This window comes from Myxine glutinosa, chromosome 6 (genome assembly GCF_964187855.1).
Source record: "Myxine glutinosa chromosome 6, kmMyxGlut1.1, whole genome shotgun sequence".
NCBI lineage: Eukaryota > Metazoa > Chordata > Myxini > Myxiniformes > Myxinidae > Myxine > Myxine glutinosa.
Window position 1 is genome coordinate 51487928 of NC_136266.1, and position 18038 is coordinate 51505965.

Sequence of the window (18038 nt, forward strand, 5' to 3'; positions counted from 1 at the left end):
GTGGCAAGAGGCTTTGGCTTCGCCGGCTCATTGCGGCTTTGCAGTCGGGTACGAGTATGATATTGACACGAGTGTTTAACTACGTAAGCTGATTTAACCTTTCATCTCCACTGGCCGGCCCGGGAACTGCAAAGTGTCAAGACGCATTGACACCTGTCTCTCTCCCCGACTCATCTCAGTCAGTGCTTCCCGTATAAATATGGCATCCTTTTCAACTCAAATCATATCACCTTCAGTTTCTACGGCGTTTACATCAATTACATCACTTGAAAACGTTTTTTTCGAGCAATCGAAACCAATTGGCAAAATCCAACCGCCATCTTGTTCTTCTTCGCGCAAGACAAAAAGAAAAAACTCGAGCTACACGATGCAGGAAAAGCTGGATGCGGTTACGTGAGTACGGAACGGAGAGACCCAGGCTCAGGTTAGTTTTCTATTTAAAGGATGTTTATTTTATGATACAGTATTGCTATGTCAGTAGTGCAGAGCAATATCTAGAGTCAGGTAGATCTGAATAGGTAACATGCTTCGTCTGTCGCGATAGGGAATCTACCTGTAATAAGTTCCATGTTTAGTCCGGTTTGTCGGGTTAAGATGTCTGCTTGTGAACATACCAGGATGTTCGGGTGTTAAACAGTTCTTGGGATTAAGAATAAAACCCCTGTGTGTCACACCTGGTAATCAAACCTTTGTCCCTTATGGCAACGCACACCTGTAGACACTTAGATAGGCCCTTTATTGCACACATTAATTAAATTCCCTTCCCTGACAATGACTTTGGAAGAAAACGGACAGGAAACCAGGCCAGGACACCGCCGATGATGGCTGCCGCCGGTCGCATCATGAACTTGCCCACCAACGTCGCGTGACCACGCCACAGGGAGCGTGTGATTGGAGGGAAGGCGCTGGGAGGTTCGGTGGAAGGCGCTGATTGGGTGGCACGCCAAGGCTGACGTCATAACCCAGGTTGTATAAGGGTGTGCCGAATGACATTTTCCCTCTTGCGCAGCTCCAGCCCTGGTGCTCTCTGGCTGTCTGGACGTGCTTGAAGCTCTTGCGTTTCTTCTTGGTCTTGAGAGGTCCTGGTGGTCGTTGGCTCGCCATCTGCGTGGTGCTTGGAGCGGTGCTCAGTGCTTGTGCAGGAGCGGGGCTCGGTGCTGTGAACGGGCGGGACCTCGTTTGCGAACAGAGAGGGCGTTGGCTCGGGCCTTCGCGGTGCTGTGGTGCTGGAGCAAGGGACCTCGTGGTGTGCAGCGGAGCTTGGAGCCGCGTGGGGACAAGACGACGGACAGTTAAGACACACCACTTGCACACCATAACGAACGTTTTTCTTTTATTAATTCATTCCTGTCTCGTTTCTGAAGTGAGGTGTGTGGGATCCCAATTTAGGCCCATTATTTGATTACCGTCGCGTTTCATTGTTTCGGGTTCCGTGAATAAATCGCTATTTTTGTACATTAAATCTTGTCATTCGTGAGTTCATCAATTCCCTACAGGATCGAAGCTGCAGTCGGCGTGCTCCAGGTAAGCGCTTTTACCACAGCTTCCACTTCTTCTTCCTCCCGCGTTTTATAGCCGAATCCGTGTTTGGTCGTCGCCTCAAGTAAATCCGTTCTGGTCCATCCGTGGTCCCTGGTCTTAACGGAAGGGTCTGCGTGACAGTGTTTTATTATTTATGATGTTTTATACACGTTTACTAACCTTGTATTTTTTTCTTGTTCAGGTGTGTGGAGCTCTTGGAGGTCTGAACGAGTCTACACTCCGTGGGTGGCTGAAGAAGGAGGATGGTCTTTCGGTCTTTTGTCTGAGAGGAGGCCTTTCGTCCGAGACATCGAACACAGTGATGGACTATCCAGGAAGAGGGCCAGGAAGGCAGCAGACACCCAGCTGGACCGTGCTACTTTTCCCCACGAACCCATGCAAATGGATTTTGTATTTTGAACAATATTTCTTGATTTCTATGTTTTTTGTATAATAAAAATTGTATAAGTATTATTACATATGTGTTGTTTTATTACGAAAAAGTATCTTCAAAAAAAATTGATCTAGTTTCACTCGTCATCACCCGACACAATCCAAGATAGCGGCCACCACGCTCGCGCTGGAAGACAGGTAATACACGGTCTTACTTAGCACATGGTCGATTTTCCTGGCTCCCATGGATCGCATATTAACGGATTCCGAGTGTAATGGCTTAACAACTTACAGCTGTTCTGCAGCAATGTAAGTAAATTAAGCCTTGAAAGTTGATGCAAACAATTCCTACAGGTGTCCCAACCTCTGCTGATTACTTGATCACAAACCCCCTGTGTGTATAAAATCAGTACTGGAACAGACTGTTATTACACCCTCTGAAGCATTATTTGGACAATATTGCACTGCAGGAAGTAGTACATTGGAAACTGGAGGAAAGTCTGACAGGAAGAGGTCTGGCAGACCCACAGCCACAACAGAATCAGAAGACAAGTTTCTGAGAGTCAACAGCTTGTGTGATCGGCGGCTCATAGGACAACAGCTTCAAGCACAGCTTAACACTGGTCGAAGTAAGCAAGTCTCCGTTTCAACTGTGAAGAGAAGACTTCGAGCTGCAGGTTTGACAGGTCAAGTGGCAGTAAGAAAGCCATTGCTAAGATGGCAAAATAAGAAAAAGAGGCTTGCCTGGGCCATGAAGCACCACCAGTGGACGACTGAAGACTGGAAGAAGGTCTTATGGACCGATGAATCAAAATTTGAAATCTTTGGTTCATCACGCAGGGTTTTTGTATGCCGTCGAGTAGGTGAAAAGATGGTTCCTCAGTGTGTCACACAAACTGTCAAACATGGAGGAGGAAGCGTGATTGTCTGGGGCTCTTTTGCTGGATCCAGACTCGGCGACTTGAATAGAGTGACTGGCACCCTGAACCAAAAGGGCGACCACAGCATTTTGCAGCACCATGCAATACCCCTTGGTATACGCCTAGTTGGTCAGGGGTTCATCCTACAGCAAGATAATGACCCTAAAACACACCTCCAGGCTATGCCAAAACTACCTTCGAGGAAAATAACAAGACGGGAGTCTTCAAATCATGGAATGGCCAGCACAGTCTCCAGACTTAAACCCCATCGAGCTGGTTTGGGATGAACTGGACAGAAGGGTGAAAGCAAAGCAACCTACAAGTGCAACACATTTGTGGGAACTTCTGCAACAGTGTTGGGAAGAACTTCCCGAACAATATTTGATTTCCATTGTGGAAGGAATGCCACGAGTGTGTTCGGCGGGTATATCTGCAAAAGGTGGCTACTTTGCTGAGTCAAAAATTTAAATTAAATTTTGTTAAACAAAATGATTCTATGATTTCTTTTTAATCTGCAATTGTTTATTTGTTCTATGCTTAATTTCAGAGTACATTGAGACATTAAACTGCGTAAATTTAAATAACAACTGGAAAAATTGAGGTGTTCTAAAACTTTTGACTGGTATTGTATGTATGTATGTATATTTGTGACAAAATTGTCTTCTTCAAATGTATAAAAAATCTTAAAAACAGTGTGTGTGTGAGGGGATGAGGCGTTGAAGCATGTGACAATTTATCTATTAATTACATACTGTCAATCTATTAATTACATAATGTCAAAAATATAATGACAACACAGCAACTCAAGTACAGTTAGGGCATTATCCTCAGTTAAAAGAAGGCCGGGCGTCTGTAGCGAAATGTGGTGAGGCGAGCGGAGCGAGCCGATCCACACCAATTTATAAAATAAACCAATTTGTTATGAGCAGCCACAAACAGGCGATGAAGTAACTAATACGAGCAGTACGGCATCCCTTCCCCCCCTCAATTAATGAAATGGCTTCACCAGTGTCAGAAATAAACCACCTACTTTCCAGATTTAAACTTATTGCAAAAATACCCAGCATGACAAAAAAATCTCCATCTTTGTGACATAAAGCACATCTATAGTAGAATCATTAAAGGGAATCTTCTAAAATTCCATCCTGGAACATGCAGAATGGTAATACAACAAGAAGAAAAATACATAAAATGTCATAGTTCCCGTGGTTTTAGTAATTTTGCTGTATGGCGTTAAAGGCCATCAGTCAGCCATCGGCTCAATGGAATACTGCTCTCCCCTCTGGGCTGGTGCTCCTGCCTCACACCTGGCTCGGCTTCACGCTGTTGAAACCAAAGCTTTCAGAATCATTGGAATCTCCCATGATGAACCTGATTCTGAGGGCCTTTCACTCACTCACCGCAGGCAGGTTGGTGGTATTTCTGTCTGCTACCGACTCCTCTCCGGCCTTGCTCCCCCAGCTCTCTCTGGGCTCTGTCCCTCAAATATTCCTACAGGTTGCACAAGACCTGCCAGCAACCCTCTTCTGGTTAAACTGCCAAAATCAAGACTCTCTGCTCACCTTCACTCCTTCATTCCTCTTTTCTCCTGCATCTGGAACAAACTCCCACACTCTTCAATCCCACCCCTCCCTCCAGGTCTTTAAAACAGCTGTTCACCACCACCTCTTATCTTATCTTCCCCCATCCAAAACCTTGATATTTTCAATGCAAAATAAAGTGAGGTACACGTAAATGCCGTCATGTGCCATGCTTGTGCGGCGTTTGAACAAAATTGGACCATGTATGTTCAAGAAATGGTTAGGGACAGGTTTAAGTAACAAAATGGCTGCCTCTCAGCCATATTTGATGTGATGTCGAAAAGAAATGACGTGCACAGGTAACCCATCATTCCTTTCATGTGTGCCAAGTTTGAACAACATTGGTAATTGCATGTCCGAGAAATGATCGAGGACATGTTCAACATCAGGTTTTTTTGTCCCCCGTCGCACCGCGGAGCAAAAGGGGGACTATGGTTTTCCCCTCCGTCCGTGTGTCCGTCCGTCCGTCCGTCCGTGCGGGTGTGCGTAAGCGAAGGACCGCATTCGAATTTGGTGTGTGGGTGCAACCCACGTCAAAATCCAAGATGACCGCCGCCATGTATGTCTAATGCCATGTATGTCTGAACCTTGTGAGCTGAATATCTTGAAAAATAAGCGAAGTACCTACTTCTAATCTGGTGTGTGGGTGTATCTCGGCATAAGGAAGAAGCCTATTGAAAATTGGGTCGCCACGTCAAAATCCAAGATGGCCGCCACCATATATATGTCTGAACTTTGTGAGCGAAATATCCCGAAAAATAAGCGAAGTACCAACTTCTAATTTGGTGTGTGGGTGTATCTAGGCACAAGCAAGAAAGCTGTTTAAAATTGGGTCGCCACGTCAAAATCCAAGATGGCCGCCACCATATATATGTCTGAAATTTGTGAGCGAAATATTTTGAAAAATAAGCGAAGTACCAACTTCTAATCTGGTGTGTGGGTGTATCTCGGCATAAGGAAGGACGCTATTGAAAATTGGGTCGCCACGTCAAAATCCAAGATGGCCGCCGCCATGTATGTCTGAACCTTGTGAGATGAATATCTTGAAAAATAAGCGAAGTAACAACTTCCAATTTGGTGCGTGGGTGTATCTCGACAAAAGGAAAGACGACACTATTGAAAATTGGGTCGCCACGTCAAAATCCAAGATGGCCGCCACCATATATATGTCTGAACCTTGTGAGCTAAATATCTTGAAAAATAAGGGAAGTACCAACTTCTAATCTGGTGCGTGGGTGTATCTCGGAACAAGGAAGAAGGTCTTTGAAAATTCTGTCGCCACGTCAAAATCCAAGATGACCGCCGCCATGTACGTCTGAACATTGTGAGATGAATATCTTGAAAAATAAGCGAAGTACCAACTTCTAATTTGGTGTGTGGGTGTATCTCGTCGTAAGGAAGAACGCTGTTGAAAATTGGGTCGCCACGTCAAAATCCAAGATGGCCGCCACCATATATATATATATCTGAACCTTGTGAGTGAAATATCTTGAAAAATAAGCGAAGTACCAACTTATAATCTGGTGTGTGGGTGTATCTAGGCATAAGGAAGAACCCCATTGAAAATTGGGGCGCCACGTCAAAATCCAAGATGGCCACCGCCATGTATGTCTGAACCTTGTGACTGGAATATCTTGAAAAATAAGCGAAGTACCAACTTCTAATCTGGTGTGTGGGTGTATCTAGGCATAAGGAAGAAAGCTATTGAAAATTGGGTCGCCACGTCAAAATCAAAGATGGCCGCCTGGCGTCTTCCACTTTGTCAACTCGCATCACTTCACCGACGCGTGACCTCGGCGTAACACTTGTTTACAAATAAAATGGCCACCAGTCGGCCATATTTGATCGCATCGCAAAACAAAATGATGTGCATATGTTTACCATCATGTATTATATTTGGACCAAGTATGAACAAAATTGGTAAATACATCTCCATCTGAGATATGGTTGCGGATGGAAGGATGGCCGGCCAGACGAAACCCAATCCATAAGCCCCCGTTTCGGACTAAGTCCAATGGGGGCTAATAAAATACTGCCAGCAATAAAGGCACAAATTACATAACAGAAGCAAAAAAAAAATCGTTTCTGTAACAGTTTGTAAACCCACAATCCATTTCGCACAGAAAAGCACACTCACGCTCGAAATCAGTGCGACGCCGTTGGGGAGCACAGTGATGTCTTCTGAACCAAAAACTGCAGAAAGAAAGATTAAAGAACAAAATTAAAAGCAGATGGAAGAACTGCACCAAAATCATCATTGTGAACACTATAATTCAACAAGATTACTATTACTCCAAACTGTCCAAAACTGCAAAAAAAAATATTGTGTGTGTGTGTGTGTGTGTGTGTGTGTGTGTGTGTGTGTGTGTGTGTGTGTGTGTGTGTGTGTGTGTGTAAAGTGAAGGTTTTTGGTTCAGGTGGAGAACTATGTTTGAGGTTTACAATTTAAACTAGAGAGGTTCCAGGGAACCTGAACTCAACTGGTCTATATCAATATGGTTAGAATATGCATAATAGAACCACATACTATATAGTTTATATGTGCTAAAAATATATGACAAAAATTGATTTTTCAATCTGGCTGCTGTTCGGGATATTTTCCTACAGTAGTATGTAATGGATGAACCAAAAATTCAATGTCCATCAACTTGTCAGAAGAGAGTCACAAATTTTAATTCCCGAGGAGGATAACACTTTCTGTCTACAAAGAAATACACAGCAAGAAAACAATAACCCTTATCAAACCAAGGAGAGCATGGTACAATTCACAAAAAACACACAAGGAAGATTTACAACAAATCCTCGGTCAAAGTCCAGAGTGAAAATCCTGGTACAGTAGGGATGCACAAAGAAATATCATACTAAACACCAGCATGCACAGTATACAGTTAACATACAGAATCAACCAGCCAAGTGAAGTATCCTGGCTATTTGGTCATTCGCTCTGATTTTTTATGCAGTTTCAAGTGGGAGGAGCAAGTGGAGGGGGGAGGAGCGAAGAGAGGGGAGGAGAGCAGTAGGATTGGTTGGGCAAAGTTTGGGTGGGAGGGGACAAGTGGAGGGGGGAGGAGCGAAGAGAGGGGAGGAGAGCAATAGGATTGGTTGGGCAAAGTTTGGGTGGGTGGGCGCGAGGATCGGAGGAATCTTGAGATGAGGGTGCTTCCCGCTGAGAGCAGGTTTGCGTCCTAAATTATTTAATGTGGTTTTCTGCTTTCCATTGTCTCCTGCAGAACACCTCGGAGCCCTGTCTCTCTAATCCCTTCAAGAACATCTGAAGGTCATTCTCAGTGAAGAGGATATATCGTTTTACTCATTTTTGACACGACAAGAACAAAGACCACTTACTCTATTTCAAAGCACATTTTTAAACAATATTAGCCTTAGCCACAACCAAATAATTACAGCGCCTCCATTATTATACCATATTACGAATTAACACACCAGCAACATGGGTTTTTTGATAAGTCATGTTAAAACTTCAAAATCAATAGCTATGGCAATCCCCATCCTTTTTCAATCTGCAAATCCTACTGCAATCCCACAAAAGGGTTAACCCTTATTAAATACTAATAAGCTATTTCGATTCAGTGTTTAATTATCGTTCTTGTTCAGAGATTTTCCTGAGAACGCTGGCAATTTCATTAAAACTATTTATTAAATAAACTCCTAAGTAAGAAAGAAAAAAGCGTCCGCTGACTGTCTTTATAACGGTCAGCGCAGAGTGACTTATCTGCCTTCATTGTTTGACTGTGAAATAATTACCAAGTACTTTGCATTTCACTTATCTAGTTTCAGACTTACTCACAATGAAAGCTTGCTCACCGAGCACATTGGTAAACAACCTTGATGATCCAGCGATTACTTAGTTAGACATTATGGCATCAGTTGTATTATTTAATTATTTACAAAGAAAACAATATCTTTTATCCAATAAGACAAACTCGGTCCAACCTTCCATTATTTGGAAAAACCCTATTTGTAATATTATTTCCCTCAGTCATTTATGACAATATGTGCTCCGCCATTGCTTCCACTAAGAATTATTCTTGGCAGTGCCGGAGATAATTTGCCAACTGCAGGGGGATCGCAAACTTTGCATGGAAACCATAAAAAAAACACCTGCAGACTGGGAATGGAGGGTTGAGGCTCATATAAGTTGCTTGCTTCATAAATTTACACTTCCACACCGCCCTGCCACGCCCATTTTTGGGCGTCCAATGCCCAAATGCAATCCCAAAGTAGTTTATGTCTTAAAGATGCTGCATAACAAGTTTCATCAAACTTCATCAATATTTGTGACTTTTAGAGCGTAGACATCGAATTGTTTACAGACGACAGACAGACAGACGGACACTGGATGTCGACAAAAACTCAGCTGGACATAGTCCAGTTGAGTTAATAAAGCTGAATATGGGATGTTGTGAAATTAACATCATTTACAACAATCCTTTAAATTATTTAAGTTTAGGAACAACCGATACTGTACAATTAATTGTGTGTGTGTGTGTGTGTGTGTGTGTGTGTGTGTGTGTGTGTGTGTGTGTGTGTGTGTGTGTGTGTGTGTGTAAAAGAGAGAGATAGAATTGTGAGGAACAGAAATGAATAAACGAGGTGTGTGTGTGTGTCGGTCATGGGGTTTAGACCCTATGCACCATGTGATCAGAACATTTGAAAATATATATATAATTATGTCCTTACTGTGGCCTGCTTTAACCCAGCTGGATTTGGCTGGTGCAAAACATGTTGTTCTCGGCGCTTGGAGAACCAGCCTTGGAGTTCTCTTTAAACTTGTGCCAGATTGAGATAAGAACCCACAACCGACGTGCAGGGAAAACATGTTGACAGTTATTTCCTTTACAAATGTGGATGATTTACCATATAATTATTGTTGCCTTCAAGTTAAAAGGTTTTGTTAACCCTGAATAAAGTAGGATCTCATAATATATCCTTTGATTTTATGTACTCAATCGTTTAATCCACTGTTGATGCTTTTTGCCATGTGTAAACAACTGGACTCTATTGTGAGAATGCTTCCTTTAGCCATGCCCAAGCTTGGTTTGTTTAGATAAGGGCCTGAGAAGGTCAAACCTATCTTATTCCCACATCTTTGTATTCTAAGTTTGGCCTTCTGCAGGAAGGGACCATGGTGGGGGTCTCCAGAGCCCATTTTTCCTTTGTCTTCAGCGCAGACTTTTAACTGATTTTTTGGCTATATAAGAAATGCTCATTTACTAGATTTTCAGTGAGTGCCTTGGTGGTGATCTGCTCTGTGTAGAGCTTTCCCTGTTGAGCCTTGCTCCACAATTGTGTTTCGTAATTGATATCATTAAACCATTGTCGCTCTAACTTTGTCTTTCTCTCCTTTCCTATAAAGTGAAGCTCAACAGAATTGGTGTCAGGAGTGGGATACATCCAGCGTGCAGGTTCGAGGTGGCTCCTCACTCCGCAGGTCGGGGGCAGGCCAGGCCGGCCAGCAACAATTGGGCTCGGAGGTAAGAAATTTTTTGCACACCTAAATTGGAAGGCCTCTTCCCTTCTTTTGGATGTGGGGGGCCTCTGTCGACTGTAACTGAGCGTGTATTCCGAACCACATTTAAGCAGAGCGCCAGTGGGTTAACGAATCAGTTATAGAGGGCGCCCGAGGTTAAGGAGGGATAACTCCTCAGGTATACCCCGGTGTGGGTGGATAAGATAAGTAATAGTGTTACATATTTATGTGAATATATGTGAATTACAATTCAGGTCTTTGCTTATCACGGTGTAGTCGATTAAGGGTTGTTGTGATTGGAGGGTCAGGAGCCCTTCTGGGGAAAAAGAGACCGGAAACGGAAGAAGAAAAACACACGAGGTGAAGAGAAGCGACAAGGAGTCATCTTTTTCCTCGCCCCGCTCCGACGAAAGGTGGGATCGATCTTGAGCCGCGTGAAACAGCGGCGTTCCCAAGCCCGTCTGGCGAGAGGAGTTACCGGGACGTGTACCGACCCGGTGGACACGTCAAGTGGCCGTGGGGCCGTGCACCGACCCAGCGTCTGGCACCGTTCGCGGCACCGTCTACAAAGACGCGTACGGGTCGCACGTTGGGGCCTACCACGCGTTGCAAGCGGCGTGTGGCTTTTGCCTACTGTACAGGACCCGCTTCGCGTGGCCAGGAGGGAGCTGCAGCCGGGGTTCCCGGTACGATACATGCCCGGTGGAAACACGTCCACCCGGGGTTCGTTCAACCGCCCGAGTGCGGCGAAGCCGACCATCATCTTGGTCAGGAGGGGCCCAGAGACATTGTGAGGGACAGGGACCAAAGGGGGTCGTGAGTACAAAAGGGGACACACATATATAAGATGGCCATCTTACTCATCTAGGGGATTGATTGGGGGATTGTGAATTGTTGATGGTGGATTGCTCGGGGAAAATCTCCGTGGTTGTATCATGGAAATTGTATGGTATCATTACCATTGAAATATATAATCTCCGTGGTTGTATCATTGAAATTGTATGGTATCATTACCATTGAAAGATATCATTGAACATCAGTTTTCTCGTGGGTGGAATTCATATGGATTGCTTTGCGAAAGCGCACACATAATACAACTTTCTGGCGAAGTTCCTCTCACGGTCCGGGGGTCACCGAGACCAGGTATTCACCGAGGGGACCACGTAACAATAGGTACAAAGCATACCCCGGCGTAGGAATTTATAAGGATAAGTTAAGCTAGGAACAGAAGGGATAACCCCTTTTAGGAATACCCCAGCGTGGGTACTGAGTTAAGATAAAGGGGTGGTGAAGATCGGGCGGTGACCCAATCTCAGAACTACCAGGAGGGATAGCCCAAGGAAGGAAGGACGATGGGTAATAGGTAGGAAAAGAGGGAGAACCTTTAAAGAACACCCCGGCGTTTTATATGAAAAGAGAACATGGGTATGCCGCTTTGCATCCGGGCAAAGCATGGGCTGCATTAACCAAGGGTCTGAGTACGCCTTGGCCAGAAGAAGGGTCATTTGCATTAGACAAGTTGGAAGTGCTATATGGGGCTTTAGACGCCCTGGAGAAGAAAAAGAAGAGTCTCCCACCTGACTCGTGGAAAATATATAGTTGGTGGAAGGAAGAAGCCTTGAAGAGACAGGCAGCCTCCAGACAAGCAAGTTTGCGAGGGGAGTTGGGGAAATACCAGGATGAGCGAAAACAGGGACGAAAGAAACAGGATAAATAGATGAAGGCGCTTGTGGCGCAGTCAAGCCAGAAGCTAATGGTAGCCCGGATGAACTCCGGTGAGGAGGAACAGGATGAGGAAGGTGAAATCCCCATTCCCTATCCCTCCCAAGGCCTTGGTCCAGTCCCAGGATCTAAGGCACGTGCATCCCGACACCAGGGCGCTGTAGGGGAAATGAATGGGCTACCCCCCCCCCCCCCGAACTCAAAAACCCCCACAACCATCAGCCCCTCAGGTCGAGGACAATGGAGATAGTGGCACTGAAACCCCGGGGCTCCCACCTCCGATAGGTCCAGATTGGAAATTATACCCTTCACTAGTGGAGTATCAGGCACCGGTGGAACGTGCGACAGAAGTGAAAGGGGCGTTCCCCGTGCGATGCGTGGGAATCAATGCGAACGGCGTCGTAGTAAGGGAACGGGTGCCATGGAAAGAGACGGATTTAACCGCAATGAAAAATAGGGTTAAGGACCTGCTACTTGATCATCCTACAGGAATAGTCCCACTCATGGCGCAGCGGTTTCTCCAAGGGGACGCCGATTGGAGAGATATATGTCATTTGGGAGTGTCAGTACTGCCACCAAGAGTTTGGGAACGGGCCAAAATTCGAGCGGCTTGGCCAGCCGACGATCCCCAGGCCGCCGGGGCATTACCGGCCCCACTGGGCCAGCAACAGTGGGCCACCTTAAAGGCCCTACTGTTGACAAGCATCGACCACGAGCTAGCGCCACCTGGAGGACCAGATTGGGGAAAAATTGGGAACATTAAACAAAAAGCAGGAGAATCTATCGGCGACTTTCGAGAGAGAATAGAAAAAGCAATAGCTCGATGGGGTGGACTAGGGTTAATCCAAATCGGGGACCTACCCACTCCCCTGGTGAACAATTATCTAGTAGAAGGGCTTCGGCCAGCGCTGAAGAAACAAGTGCATGCCGTCCTTTTCGGTTCGAAGGGAATGGAAACAAATGAATTATGTGCGAAACTGGAACAATGCCCAGGCTCCTCCTTGGAGGAAAAGAAGGAAATCAAGGAGGAAATGTTGCAGATGTTGGTAAGGGAAAAATTGGCCCAGCAACAATCGAAGAGAACAAAGGGGAGCAAGAAAAAGAAACAAAAGGGGGCAGAAATAATGGGAAGTGATAGTGAGAGTGGGCCGAGCGACGACGAGACACCAGCTCCGACACTACAGGCAGCCGTAATGCAACTACCAAAGGGACCACAATGGCCTAGCGGGCCAGGGAACCAGATGTGGGGACCACCCCAACCCCAATGGGCTGCTCCACCATATCCTGTGCCAGGTCCCCCGCCAGGCTACTGGCCGCCACAAACACCCATGACAGGATGGGCACCGCAATGGGGACACTCTAATATGGGCCACACCCCATGGGCTCCCCCCAATTCGGGCGTGCCATACGGGCCTCATGCCCCAGGCCAACAGATTCCGAGGGGACAGCAAGGGCCCCCACCTCCCTACAGAGGGGGGCGAAGGCCATCCCAACAGGGGGTTCCAGGACAGGGGCCTCTCGGGAGAGGGGCATGCTTCGAATGTGGGCAGATGGGCCACTGGAGACGGAATTGTCCAAATTGCCCAAGGGGACTACGAGGGCCCCCGGGACAGCAAGGGCCGCTGTATGGAAACACCTATTGACGGGATGAATGCGGGCCGCCAAAGGAATGTCCATTGATAACGATGACCCCAGATGAAGAACCGACCTTGACCTTAGATGTAAATGGGCAGCCACTAGATTTTCTGGTGGATACCGGGGCGACCCGCAGTACGACAAATAAGGGACAATTACCTACTTTGAAACCCACACACCAGAGCGTCCAGATCCAGGGCGTTTCGGGAAATGTAGAAGCTCTCCCTGTATCAAAGGAAGCCCGAGTGATGCTCGGACCGTTAGAAGCTAAGCATGCATTTCTCATGACCACCACTGCCCCCAACTAATTTACTAGGAAGTGATTTGCTCTGCCGATTGGGATGCAATATAGCGTGTACCGAGGAAGGCGTATACGTCGACGTAGGAGAGTCGAACCGAGATTTGTTAATGATGGCATTACAGCGAGCCGGCCCCACCGTGTATTGGTGGCGGTTGGAGGAGGGGGCTTTAGCAACATGGACCCATGTGATTGACATGGTCGGAGCAAAGACACAAGAAAGTCGCGACTGGTTAGAAGTACACCACATAGTTACAAAGTTGAAATACGACCCGCCGCACTGCAACGCATGTTACGACGCGACTGGGAGCGATGATTACTATTTAGACATGGCTGCGGAAGCAATAGGGAAAACTTCTGACCTCCAATTATCACACATATGGATTGGCGGAGAGGGAATCGGAATTGCAGTAACCTTGTCGCCGCGCCGGAGAACGAAGGCTAAGTACCCCGAGGGGGTGGTAGCACATGTTACCCTTAGCACCGCTAGGGGATGGCCACCTGAGAGCATTGGATGGATGATGGGCCGGCTGCGAAAAACGCCAGTAAAGTGTCAATACGATGTTGAACACCAAACGGTCCATGTGTTGGACAACAATGAAGGGTTCGTGATCGATTTGGCACCACAGGAAAGACGAGTCAAATTTGAGATGGTGGAATTACCACCCAAAGCGGCACACATGGTTAGAGCGGTCCCCACTACCCCAGGGGACTCCGATGGGTTGCTCGACACCGTCACCCCATCACTATGGGCGCAACACGAGAACGAGGTGGGCCGCATTAGGGACGCACCCCCCCCTCCCCCCCCTGGTGATTCCGATTAAAGAAGGGTTACCCTTACCACACATTCAGCAGTACCCACTTCATCATGAGGCCGACGCAGGCATTTTCCCGGTGATAGAATCACTTGTACAGCAGGGGATAATAATCGAGGCCAACAGCCCATGTAACACCCCAGTTTTTCCAGTGCCAAAACCAATGACGGGAAAATGGCGATTCGTGCAAGATTTGCGGGAAATTAACAAAATAATTCAGGGCATTCACCCGGTTGTACCAAATGCGGAAGTTCTCATGACTTCCATTCCGCCGGAAGCCACACATTTTACAGTCATAGATTTGTGTTCCGCCTTCTTTTCGGTACCAATAGCTCCAGAATCCCAGTACCTCTTCGCTTTCACCTTTAGAGGGCGACAGTTCACCTGGACAGTGCTTCCGCAGGGTTTCGCAGATACCCCCACCTTGTTTTCACAGGCGCTGCGTCGCGACCTCGCGGACGTCCAGTTGGAAGGCGGCTCGGTACTGTTGCAGTACATCGATGACTTACTGATCTGCTCTCCATCCAAGGCAGTTTGTGAGACGGATTCACTAGCGCTATTAAATGCGCTGGCCGAGAAAGGCCACAAGGTAGGCCGGAAGAAATTGCAGTTTGTGCATAAATACGTCACTATTGCAGAAATAGTGACGTATTTGGGACATGCGATTTCGCATGGGAAACGCGAGCTCGACGCGAGCCGGGTTACTGCCATCATGGAAGCCCCGTTACCTCGCACACAAAGGGAGGTGTTGTGATTTTTGGGAATGGCAGGGTACTGTCACACATAGAAAATTGACTATGCGTTACTAGCTAAACCTCTGTATGAGGCGACGAAAAACAACCAGCCACGGATGGTGGACTGGACTGATGATCGCATGCGCTGCTACGAAGGCCTCAAATGAGCCTTAGTGACGGCCCCAACTTTGGGCCTTCCCGACTATAAGAAGCCCTTCACGCTTTTCACCCATGCAGTAAGGGGATTTGCACAATCCGTGTTAACTCAGACCCATGGAGATAAGGAACGTCCGGTAGCCTATTTCAGCAAAAAGCTTGATGCGGTAGAACAAGGCTTTCCGCTGTGCTTACAGGCCGTGGCGGCTGCCCGATACGCGGTCGAACGGATGGCCGACATAGTGATGGGACATGCGGTCCTTTTACATGTACCGCATTGCGTTCATACGCTACTACAGCAGCGAAACACACAGCACCTTACAGCCACTCGGCTGATGCAATACGGAACTGCATTGATTATGGCACCTAATGTAACGGTGAAGCAGTGCACTATTCCTAACCCAGCGACGCTTTTGCCAACAGAGGAGGAAGGGGACCGGCACGTTTGTACAGACGTGGTCCAATTCATATCGACTGTAAGGCCTGATTTGCAGGACACTCCACTACAGGAAGCCGACCACACCTATTACGTCGATGGATCAGCCAAACGGGCATGGGACGGATCCCTGTATCCGGGGATGCAGTATGCTCAGATACGGAGACGGTCGAAAGCGGCCGCCTTCCGCCTACCTGGTCAGCACAGCAGGCCGAACTGTACGCGCTCACAAGGGCGTGTGAAGTAAGCGAGAGAAAGGCAGTCACTATTTATACTGACTCGGCGTACGCGCACGGAGTGGTCCACGATAAAGAGGCCATATGGAAAATGAGAGGGTTCCTCACGTCGGCGGGAGCACTCATCAAAAATGGAGACTTAGTGCGAAATCTACTTCATAGTATTATGCTACCACGCGAAATAGCTGTAGTTAAATGCCGAGGTCACCAGCGTACAGACGGCGCAGTGGCGCGCGGAAACACCCGAGCCGACGAGGCAGCAGGACAAGCGGCAAACCAACAGGTTGGGTATAATATGCCAGTAGTTACGCGCAAACAGGGCGCCAAGGCGACCGCCCAGGTGGACGTCCCGACACCCGCACCTACAGGAGCTGATGTAATGCAGTTACAAGCCGCGGCCTCAAAGGTAGAACATCAAGATTGGATTAAATTGGGGGCTCAGCGCCCCGCGGAAGGACAGATGTGGAAAATTAACAACAAACCCGTGGCACCACGAGCGTTATTGCCATGGTTGGCACGCATGGCTCATAAAAATGGCCATGTGTGCCATAGGGGCGTGATGAGGCAGATTCTTTCCACCTGGGCAGCGCCAGGTCTTTCATCTGTGGTTACCATGGTCTGTCGCTCATGCGCCATATGCCAACATCATAATAGGGGGGCTCCCCCCAGGCACCGCCACAACGCGGGCCATGCTCCTCCGGTCGGGCCGTTCTGCCATATCCAGTTCGATTTTTTCAATTTACCGCCTTGTATGTCCTTTAAACATGTGCTGGTAGTGGTGGACATGTTCACCAAATGGGTGGAGGCCTACCCATGCGTCAAGGCTGACGCTATAACGGTGGCCAAGTGCCTTTTGCGGCACTTCATATGTCGGTTCGGCGTCCCGCAGAAAGTGTCATCCGACCAGGGCGGGCACTTTACAGGGGACGTCATCAAGGCCGTGTTAAAGGCGTTGGGGGTAATACAATCGTTCCACTGCGTTTACCACCCCCAATCAGCGGGACTTGTAGAATGAACGAACGGCACACTGAAAGGTAAGTTGGCCAAGATTTGCACCGACACAGGCCTCAAGTGGCCGGAGGCCCTTCCGCCAGCGTTAATGAGCGTGCGTTCCACCCCAGGGCGCACCACTGGTCTCTCTCCGCATGAGATACTGATGGGTCAGCCCATGAGCTTGCCGGTATCCACGCCAGTGGATATGGCGGCACTTGAATTACCTATCATGGATGACATGCTTTTAAAATTTTGCATCGGTCTGTCCCATGTGGCGCGCAGCATACACGAACGAGTTCGGGAGGCCCTGCCAGAGCCAACGAGCAAGCCTATCCACACCTTCGAGGCAGGAGATTACGTGCTGGTGAAGCATTTCACCCGTAAGACTGCGCTGGAACCAAGGTGGACGGGACCGTTCCAGGTTCTCCTGACCACACCAACAGCGGTGTTTTGTGAGGGCAAGTCGTCCTGGGTACATGCCACGCATTGTAAGTTGGCCATACCCACAGACACCGACACCATAAACGTACCACCACAGATCGAGGATGCCGCTCCACCGCCTGTTAGGGGTGGCGATCATATTTAGTTTAATATACCTTGCCAGTACAAACCCGACCCCCCTAGACCCCGAGTCTCAGGTCCACCGGCAGAGCGTTACCTGGGGTCAGAGGATAAACATACCCTGCTGCCACGTAAAGGGTAACGCATGGATGTGGATAATGTGGAGGGCCATACACATAGGCCCAAATGGAAGGAAGTCAGGTTTTGCCGCCCTCACTCGTAGGAAGGAAGCACCACGGAAAGGCATTACACCAATAGCAGCCGTGGCCAGAGCAGGTTACAAATGGGGAAAAGGCTCGAACAATTTAACCACGCACGCGTTACTGGACAGCAACACCACCCTGATATTACAATGTGAATTTATGACTTCACATAATTTTCCCTACTCCTACAAGCCACCATGCGTCTCGCACGTGCTGACACCATACCCGCGGATAGAAAGTAAGAAAAAGCCAAAGGAAAACACGTATTGGACAGTGACCCGCACAATGGCAAAGGTACAAAACCGATCACGTTGTTGGATGTGTATGCATTTTTCCCACACCAGGAC

General features: G+C 47.7%; 1 long non-coding RNA gene across 1 annotated transcript in view; it reads right to left on the reverse strand.

Moving 5' to 3' along the window:
• LOC144892607 (uncharacterized) overlaps positions 1-18038 on the reverse strand; it is a 28320-nt gene that overhangs the window by 1544 nt on the left and 8738 nt on the right. The window contains exon 3 of the long non-coding RNA XR_013623805.1: positions 6552-6607. This is a non-coding gene — a long non-coding RNA (uncharacterized LOC144892607). The remainder of the gene's footprint in view (positions 1-6551; positions 6608-18038) is intronic.